At 36.7% G+C, this 10,391-nt stretch overlaps 1 protein-coding gene across 1 annotated transcript in view; it reads right to left on the reverse strand.

Annotated features, from left to right (window-relative positions):
* LOC130691787 (myosin-IIIa-like) overlaps positions 1-10,391 on the reverse strand; it is a 64,472-nt gene that overhangs the window by 10,431 nt on the left and 43,650 nt on the right. The gene's annotated exons all lie outside the window — the stretch shown is intronic.

Genomic DNA, 10,391 nt, shown 5'->3' on the forward strand with positions numbered 1-10,391 from the left:
GGTTTCAATTTACGTTTGGAGCGCAACCCAGCACATCAGTTGTCCATAACAAAAAGAGGGAACACAGATGGGAGATCGTTGACGTAAGAACTGCTATAATGCAAGTAGCAGGAGTGGGTGTTTATTCACTGGATGTTACAGTCAACGTGAACTGGATTCACTCCACATGTACTATTTATTCTTTAAAGTCAACCAAATCAATAGTCTTTGACAGCCAAACGTTTACTTTGCTACGTGCTTTTATTTTTTCATGGAATATTTTTTTTTTTTTAATTCAAATTACACAACAAAATGAAGTAGATTTTACCATTTTGGGGAAAATAAGGTAAAAACATTTGGTGAGGAGCGGCTGGCTGCAAATAGATGATGGCGATTGCCGTGCCGTCGAGGGCGGTTGTTGTAGGTGAAAGAACTAATGGCCACGTTGGCGCCTGCCCTAAGATGAAAACCCTTCAGTATTTCCTCCTTCATATTACAGTTTCGCCTTTCTCTATATACGCTAAGTCCGTGTATGTATGCTAATAGGCTGGTACGGCGGCGGCTGGAGCGGCGCTGCCGTCCGACAGAGAGACGTATCCAGCGCAATCGATAGATTGCCCCTATGCCTCTATAGTTCGTTTAGAATAAACGTAAAATGTGTATACACAGAGATTTCTTTCCGTAAAGTGCAAAAGACTAGACAAAATGAGGGGTTTTTCAGGCGTAGGTAAGTGTGAAAGGCGCCACCTTTCTATTCGAGAAAATCAACTCAAAGCCGCCTACATTTTAACTGGCACTCCGTCCATCCTGTTTGAAATTTTATTTAAAACCACATGTAACAACAACGTAATCGAAATTAAATAGTGTATTGATGTATCTGGCTTACGTTATAAACCACATCTAATTAATCTGAGCTGTGTATCCATAGTTTTCTTTATTTGATCGGATGTAGCAGCGCGGGGAGAAAACAAATCAGCCGGAAACGCCCGTCTTCGTACGTTGTAAAAGAACACAAAGAAATTGAATAGAGAATAGACTTCAAGCCCTTGTGAAAATTGTTATTTTTTTCATTAAGTCAACCGTTGTGGAAATACACCACTATTTCTGTTGCATAGCGCTAGCGCTATGGCGTACTGGTGCGTTAGCATTGTATCAAATATTAGGTGTATTTAAAAAACGATTGATTTAATGAAAAAAATAGCAATTTTATCGGCATCAGCATTCAATTTTGAATATATCATTTGATATTCAACCAATTCCGATGACTATCACTTTTTGTAGAAAAATTTTTTAAGCCCGACTAAATAATAAGCCCGACTTTTCTTCAGCCCTGGAATCAAGGGCTGGAAAACAAAGGAAGATGCATATTTTTTTTCTAATGGTACACTCGCCGTGTGTGTTTGTGTGTACAGAGAAGGAAAGAGGAGGGAAAAAGGGTCATTTGTGTGTGACTTTGAATTTTAAATGCTTATTTTCAACGTCATTAGAGGACACACAAGTACCTACTGGATGAAGAGTTGTTTCATTTTAAAAAAGAGGTCAAGTCGTAAAAATGTCTTCATTTTCCTCACATTCTCTCGCTCTGTTAGTCCATTGTGAACGAAGGGGAAGCCGCGAGAACAACGGTGATCTAGTTTCCAGCTGCGAAAATGGAGACATTTTGTACAAAACTTATCGTCCTCTAATGTTATGGAGAGGGGAGAAAAAACCAATAGAAGCGCGGGTCTTTGAAAAGGCAATTGGGTTTTTGGCAAATTCTCTTTCTCTCTCCCTCCTTATGTACATCGCATAATGTGACCATTTTTCGACCACACACTCATTCCAAATGTTTCTATTCCTCGCCGCACCAAGTTCGCGGTCGGAACTTTTTTTTTTCTTTCACTTATTCAACCAAGGCGGTCGGCTCTTGTCATCATGTTGTTGTGCAACGACCTTTTCTACGTACATGAGCCGATTCCGGAAGTCATTGGGCCGCCCAAACGATGGCCAAAGCAAAGGGCACATAGGCACAGCGAAAAAGAAGAAACTAGAAACCGGAAAGGAAGTTTTCAAAGCCTTTTCTTATTTTATCCTCTTTCTTTCTCTCTCCCTATTGTGTGTTTTCCTTGTGCGTTGGCCAAAGGCCCTACATGCGCGTGCGCGGCTCTTCTAGTCCGCTATTATTTACTTTGTCGGAACTTAAATGGATCTGTCGGAAAATGCAATATCAATAAAAATTCTAGCGAAAGGCACTTTTTGTATGTGCTGCAGCAGTAAAAAGGAATCAAAGTCAGCACAACTCAGAGTGCTGATCGACTTTGTTAGAGGCTTAACAAAAAATGTGAATGTGTGCTGTGTCTTGTCGTCGGACTCCGCCCTGCCACTGACCATCCATAAGAGAGGCTTCTTTTGTTGTCATATGTTACACAGTGCCTTGTATAACAAGGCCATTGCCCTCACAGATCGGTCGTTTGCTACTGCAGCAAGTCTTCGCTAGAGGAACATTTTTATGATCCATCAATTGAGAGAAGAAGACAGGCCACAGAGCCCCAAGTGGCAACCTAGGCACCGCAAACATTAAACACAGGCAATGCCATCAGCTTTGCCAAAAAAAAAAATGGGAACTTACAAGACAAATGACCAGTAGAAGCCCTTCTTGTACGATCAGTTGGTGAACCTGGGCAACATAATTTCGCCCAGGTTTTTTTCTTTCTTCGAAACAACCATATCGTGTGTGCGGCAAAATCCACTTGGGGTCGAAATATGTCAGCTCGATCTGACCACACAGGATCCATTAAGGTGATGAGCCTTTTCAGAGTCGTTTGAAACATATCAACCAAAAATGCTTGTCAGAAACCTAATGCCACCGGCTATCATTGTGGATCGTTAAAATTCTTTCGAGGTTTTCGTTGGCCAGTAGAGAACAGGTTCTATATTTACACATTTTTGCTCTACATGGCGTGCAACATACGGTAGCTGCTGCCAATTTTCACTTCATTCACATTGTTGCTGGTTCCCATCACGTCGATGATGAATGATTTGCTAAGACGCGCTTGTTCAGTCAAGAATCAATTCTAAAAAAATGAGATTCACGATAAAAAGGAAAAAAAATAAGAAACATCGACTTGAGCGATTGGAATAAATTACGATGCGCGTTTGCGTTATATCATGGCGCGCGCCAGGTCAAAAAGACTGATTGTCCAGTATAACGTAGTAAGATTGGCCCACCTATTCACATACCGTAAGATTATCTGAATTTAATTGAGCAGTGCTGCTACTGGGGGTGCGCGCAGAGGTGTGTTATTATCGAAGCATCGCGTGATCAGCACATCACACAGTGCATTGTCTTCTTCATCGATCTGTTCCAAGACACACTGTCTACACATTATTACTGCGTAAGAAAAATCAAATCATTTCAAATCAACTTTTTGCTCCGTGCGATTAGACTTTTCTTTCGATTCTTGTTTCCTTTCTCTGTTGCAACAGGTCACCGAAGAGCCGGGAGCACTTATTGAAAATGATTCAAATGATAAATGCGTGTGGAGAATAAAGAACAAGACAACTACTGCCCCTTTTTATCCTGAAAAAATTTCTTTAAATTCGAAATGTGAATCAATAAAAGTTAGGAACTAGTGCGTTCCTCACGGCGCACTGACAGAGCAAAGTGTAATTATGAATATTTACGGTTGAGGTAAATCAAGACATTATCCATAATCTAATGAACGTAAATAACGAAAAAATAAGAAAAGTCGGGCTTATTATTTAGTCGGGCTTAAAAATGTTTTCTGCAAAAACTGACAGTCATCGGAATTGGTTGAATATCAAAAAGTATACCCACAATTGAATGCTGATTCCGAGAAAATTGTTATTTTTTTCACTAAATCAACCATTGTGGAAATACACCACTATTTCTGCTGCATAGTGCTAGCGCTATAGCGTACTGGCGCGCTAGCATTGTCAAATATTAGGTGTATTAAAAAAAACGATTAACCTAATGAAATAATTGCAATTTCCTCGGAATCAGCATTCAATTTTTGGGTATATCCTTTGATATTCAACCAATTCCGATAACTGTCTGTTTTTGCTGGAAAAAATTTTATGCCCGAATAATTAAGGCCAAGCGCTATGCATCAGAAATATTCCTTGAGTGTATCTACAGAATTAACTAGAAACTGACCGGTAGATGGCGATAGCAATAATACAGAGAAAAAACTTTATTTTTTTTTTTTTTTTTTGGGGGGGGGGGTAAAAGGGATTGCCATAGGCCTTCTCAGAAAAAGTCGGGCTTATTTTGCTTGTCGGGCTTAAAAAATTTTTCGTGATCAGCGATCAATTTCGAATCGGAACACTGTATTTTTAACGAAATCTAGAATTTGACGAAAATTGAAAAAGTAAGAAGGCTATAGCCTTCTCACTTTTTCATTTTTGGCCAAATTTTAAATTTGGCTTAACATACATGATTTCGATGCAGAATGGAATGCTAATCACGAATATAAAGTTCATTGTTTAATTAACCTTGTAGTTTTTGAAATAAACACAAAAAACAGAAGGCCGGGCCTATTTTATCGGGCTAAACATTTTTTCCTGTTAAAAAAATAATATCACTAAATAGAGATAACTATATATGCTTTTGATTCAAAATTAACCAAAAAAAACGAAAATGGAAGTTGCATTTATGTAGAGTTTATAGTTTTGAGCAATCTAAATTATATAATTGAGTGCGAATCGAAAACATTTATAGCGCGCCAGTACGCTACAGCTCTAGCGTGACACATCAAACTTCTTTGATTATTGAAAAACTATAAGCTCTACGTAACAACAAATTTCATTATCGTGTTCCTTGTTAAATTTTGAATCAGAATCATGTATAGTTATCTAGATTTAATGATATTATTTTTTAATAGGGCAAAATTTAAGCCCGACAAAATAAGCCCGACTTTTTGTTTTTTACGGTTAATTCAAAAACTAGAAGCGTAATATAAAAATATACCCCATTTTCGTGATCAGCGATCAATTTCGAATCAAAATAATTTGTTTTTAACCAAATCTCGAAAAAAATTTGACGAAAAATTGAATGTGTGATTGAATTATGATCAAAATAATTATAGCGCAATACTGCGCTATCATAATAGCTATTGCGCACCTATCCTTATACTTTAGACTACTCAAAAACCGTAAATTTTACGTAAAAACTAAGTTCATTTTCGTGATCCTTGTTAAATTTTGAATCTAAATCGTGGATATTGTTGCTTATTGTTAATAAAAACTTTAAAAAAAAAAGTCGGGCTTATATTGTCGGGCTTATTTTGTCGGCCTTAAAATTTTTTCCTATTAAAAAATAATACTATTAAATCTAGATAACTATATATGATTTTGATTTGAAATTAAGCAAAGAAAAACGAAAATGGAATTTGTTTTCAATCAGTATCACATATAGTTATCTAGATTTAATGATATTAGTTTTTAATGGAATGCTCAAAATCACGAATATATGGCCAAATTTCAAATTTGGCTTAAAATACATGATTTCGATGCAGAATGGAATGCTAATCACGAATATATGGTTCATTTTTTAACTGGTCTTATAGTTTTTGAAATAAACACAAAAAACAGCAGGCCAGGCCTATTTTATCGGGCTAAATATTTTTTCCTATCATTAAATAGAGATAACTATATATGCTTTTGACTCAAAATTAACCAAGGAACACGAATATAGATGTTGTTTTTATGAAGGGTTTATAGTTCTTGAGTAATCTAAAATATAAAATTAGATGCGAATAATAGCGCTATAACGTACTGGATAAATAAACGACTTTCTGCGCTAGCATTGTGCGACTTTCTGCTGTATCGCGCTAGCGCCATAACGTACTGGCGCGCTAGCATTGTGTCAATTATTCGTTGTATTTCAAAGACGATTAACTTAATGAAAAAATAGCAATATTCCGGTAAATATGGCAATCCGTTTTATATGGCAATCCGTTTTACATAAAAAAAAAAAAAAAAAATTCGCCAAAAAAAAAAAAAAAAAAAATCACACTTTTTTCTTTTTTTCCGACACGTAGCCATCTACCGCTCAGACTCATTATTACTGGCGTAGGCAATTTCAGTCCATTGGATGCCATTCGCAGTTAGTTCAGTAGCGTGGATGGAGAATAACGCGTGGCTGGAGGAACAATTGAAAAATGGATAAGATAATACAACAAAAGGATGGTAATTATAAACATTATTTTATTTGTTTTGAATTATTAATTATTGTTTATTAGATCAAATTATGGACCTGCAGGCTCAATTATTGCAACAGCACAAAATATTAGATAACAGCAAAGCTGAGGATGGTAAGGCTTAATACATAATGATTCTATTTATTTGCTTTTATTCATTTGTGTTTTGTAGCTCAAAGGTTGAGTCTACAAGCTCAGCTAGGGGAAAAGAACAAATTGGAACAGAACAGTTTCCAAACAGTGAAGGAGGTTTTTCCAAACTCAAATCTAACTGAACATGAGGATGAATTGGCATTAGGCAAACACAGTCAGGTACCTAAACTTTTCAAATAAGAATTCAAAATAAGTATAGAATTTTAACAAACAATTATTTATTGTTTAGTTATTCAGTCTACCACCTGACAGTGTGTTAAATTTAAATTCTGTTAGTGCTGCACAAAAAGAATTGTTAGTAATAAGCCCATGCAGTGAAGGAAGTGAACAATTGTGGGACCGTATTTGGGCCGAAAATGGGTGTGGTACGGAAACCAAGATATGGCACAAGTTCAACATGAAACATGGATTAGGTACTTTTCGGTTTTATGTCTATTGAAAAAGTATTTTTAATGCTATTATTTTGCATTCACAGAATTTAATGGGGGATCAAATCAAGTCTGGAAGTGTTACAGGATGGAAGAGTCAGCCTACAGATGAAAAAACACTGAGAGTGCATTACCATTAAGGTATGAGGTAAAGTAATAGAGTATGCACATTGTCTAATGAGAAGTACCATCTTGTGTTAATAAATCCAGTACAACAGCAATCCTTTATAGTTCTGTCACAGCTAGAAACCTCAAATAATTCTGCTTCTCTGTCTAAAGAACAACTTGTCCTTTACGTTCAGAGTGTTGGGGAAACTGGGTACTTAAATGGCCTTAAAGATGTTTTAATTTTGCTGCCATTGCAGAGATGAACATCATACATGGACTCTTTAGGTATGAAAGGATTTTTCTTCAAATAATTTTGAATTTATGACGAAGAATTTCTCCTCCTTTTTGCCAACCAGGTCTAATCTAAAAAAAAAATTTTATCCAATAGGAAAGGATTTTCATGTACTGGGAACACAACTATCAACAATGCAACATTGTACAGGTGCTAGTTTATCATTCAAGCGCCTTATACAATGATGTTAATCTGCAATTTGTATGTCCTTCCCCAAGCTTCCACCAGAAGTTGAATCTATGAGTCATGTAAGTTACATGATCAACAGTTGATATGTTTAACGGTGTTGTTTTTCTTTTCTCAATATAGGTTAATAGTAACATTGGATCTGAAAAAATTCTTGGTTGGGGCAAGACACTGAATAAATTGTATTGATTGGATGGATGACATGACATTTCTGTACTTGATTCGGATTCCCCAGACGGTATTTGATATTTAAAAAATTGAAGTGCATATCTGGGCTCCCTTCTTTTCTGAAGCCCCGTTTCCCCTTGACTCGTAATAAGCCCGTAGGGGGTCATGCCCCTACTGTACGGTATATATAAAAACAACATATACCGAGGTTTGGAGGGCTCTGGCCGGAAAGGGGACGTGGGGTGCCGCTTAGTCCGATGATGTGTTCACGGAGGGCGATGTGGCTACCCACAAATCCGAACTAAAGGTTAATCGCTCCTGTAAAAATGTTCCAAATCTTCAGCTCTTCTTCCGGCTTCTCTTAGCCAATCACCGGGTAATCTCCCCGGTGGGTCAACAAGGCAGTGTCTCCCCCTGCCTGGGTTGACGGCAACTTTTGAAAGGGATATTGTGCCTTTTTAAAGTTGCAAAAATAATTGTAATGTGCAGAGAATTGTCAATAAATTTTTTTTTTGCAAATTTTGTTTCTTTTACTGTCTGTGTTAGCTGTGTTCACACATAACATTTATCAACTTTTTTTTTTGCTTTACTTTATTTGTTTTTGTCACCTTTTGATGATAAGCATTGTTTCAATTGGTTAATCGTTTATCATTTATCTGTAAGCATTCAATTATCCAGGTATCGAACCTTGGATGTTCAGCATACCGCGCCGATGCTCTACCAATGAGCCATGAGTCATATGATGTTAAGTTGGCTTTTTTCTAGTCACTTGTGGTCTTGCATTTACACTTATAATAAAAAGAAATGCAATTCTGCTATATACTCTTCTCTTCTACTTCATTTTTATACATCTGCTTAGTTTGAACCCAGGGTAACAGATATCGCAGCTAAAGGCTCTACCACAGAGCTATGAACCTAATGAAAGCAATAGAAAGATAAATATATACTTGTGAAAGACTGCATAAACATCCTAGACGATACCATATGATATGCGATAATAAAATATTTAGATATATCTCATGGCTCAATGTTAGAGCATCGGCGTTGCATGCTGAATGTCTGGGGATCGGTTCCCATACGAGTAAAACCAAATACAAAATTTAATTACTTCAAAAAAGATCCAGATATTATACGTTGTTCCTTGAATCTGATTTGAAGAATTCAAAGACTGTAATAAATAATAATAGAATGATTACAGATAAACGATAAACCAATGGAAACAATGCTTACCATCAAATGTGACAAAAACAAATAAAGTAAAGCAAAAAAAAAAAGTTGATAAATGTTATGTGTGAACACAGCTAACACAGACAATGAAAGAAAGAAAATTTTGCAAAAAATATTTTATAAAAAATTTTTTATTGAGAATTCTCTGCACATTACAATTATTTTTGCAACTTTAAAAAGGCACAATAGCCCTTTCAAAAGTTGCCGTCAACCCAGACAGGGGGAGACACTGCCTTGTTGACCCACCGGGGAGATTACCCGGTGATTGGCTAAGAGAAGCCGGAAGAAGAGCTGAAGATTTGGAACATTTTTACAGGAGCGATTAACCTTTAGTTCGGATTTGTGAGTAGCCACGTCGCCCTCCGTGAACACATCATCGGACTAAGCGGACCCCCACGTCCCCTTTCCGGCCAGAGCCCTCCAAACCTCGGTATATGTTGTTTTTATATATACCGTACAGTAAGGGCATGACCCCCTACGGGCTTATTACGAGTCAAGGGGAAACGGGGCTACGGAAAGGAAGGGAGCCCAGATATGCACTTCAATTTTTTAAATATAAAATACCGTCTCGGGAATCCAAATTAAGTATAGAAATGTCATGTCATCCATTCAATCATTACAATTTATTCAGTGTCTTGCCCCAACCAAGAATCTTTTCAGATCCAATGTTACTATTAACCTATGCTGTGAAAAGAAAAACAACACCATTAAGCATCTCAATTGTTGCTCATGTGACTTACATGACTTATAGATTCAACTTCTGGCAGAAGCTTGGGAAAGGCCATACAAATTGCAGATGAAAATCATTGTATAAGGCTCTTGAATGATAAAATAGCACCCCTAGAATGTTGCATTGTTGATAGTTGTGTTCCCAGTATGCTGAAAATCCTTTCCTATTGGATAATTTTTTTTTTTAGATTAGACATGGTTGGCAAAAAGCAGGAGAAATGCTTTGTCATAAATTCAAAAAATTTTCAAGAAAATTCCTTTCATACCTAAAAAGTCCACATATGATGTTCATCGCTGCAATGCCAATGAAATGAAACATCTTTAGGGCCATTTAAGTACCCAGCTTCACCAACACTCTGAACGTAAAGGACAAGTTGTTCTTTAGCAAGAGAAGCAGAATTATTTGAGGCTTCTAGCTGTGACAGAACTATAAAGGATTGCTGTCACACAGGATTCATTCCCACAAGATGGTACTTCTCATTAGACAATTTGCATACTCTATTACTTTACCTCATACCTTAACGGTAATGCACTTTCAGTGTTTTTCAACTGTAGGCTCACTCTTCCATCCTGTAACACTTCCAGACTTGACTTGATCCCCCACTAAAATTCTGTGAATGCAAAATAATAGCATTAAAAATACTTTTTCGATAGACAAAAAACCGAAAAGTACCTAATTCATGTTTTATGTTGAACTCATGCTATTTCTGGGTTTCCATACCACACCCATTTTCAGCCCAAATACGGTCCCACAATTGTTCACTTCCTTTGATGCATGGACTTATTACTAACAATTCTTTTAGTGCAGCACTAACAGAATTTAAATTTAACACACTGTCAGGTGGTTGACTGAATAACTAAACAATAAATAATTGTTTGTTAAAATTCTATACTTATTTTGAATTCTTATTTGAAAAGTTT

The sequence above is a fragment of the Daphnia carinata genome, chromosome 1, assembly GCF_022539665.2.
Source record: "Daphnia carinata strain CSIRO-1 chromosome 1, CSIRO_AGI_Dcar_HiC_V3, whole genome shotgun sequence".
Lineage (NCBI taxonomy): Eukaryota > Metazoa > Arthropoda > Branchiopoda > Diplostraca > Daphniidae > Daphnia > Daphnia carinata.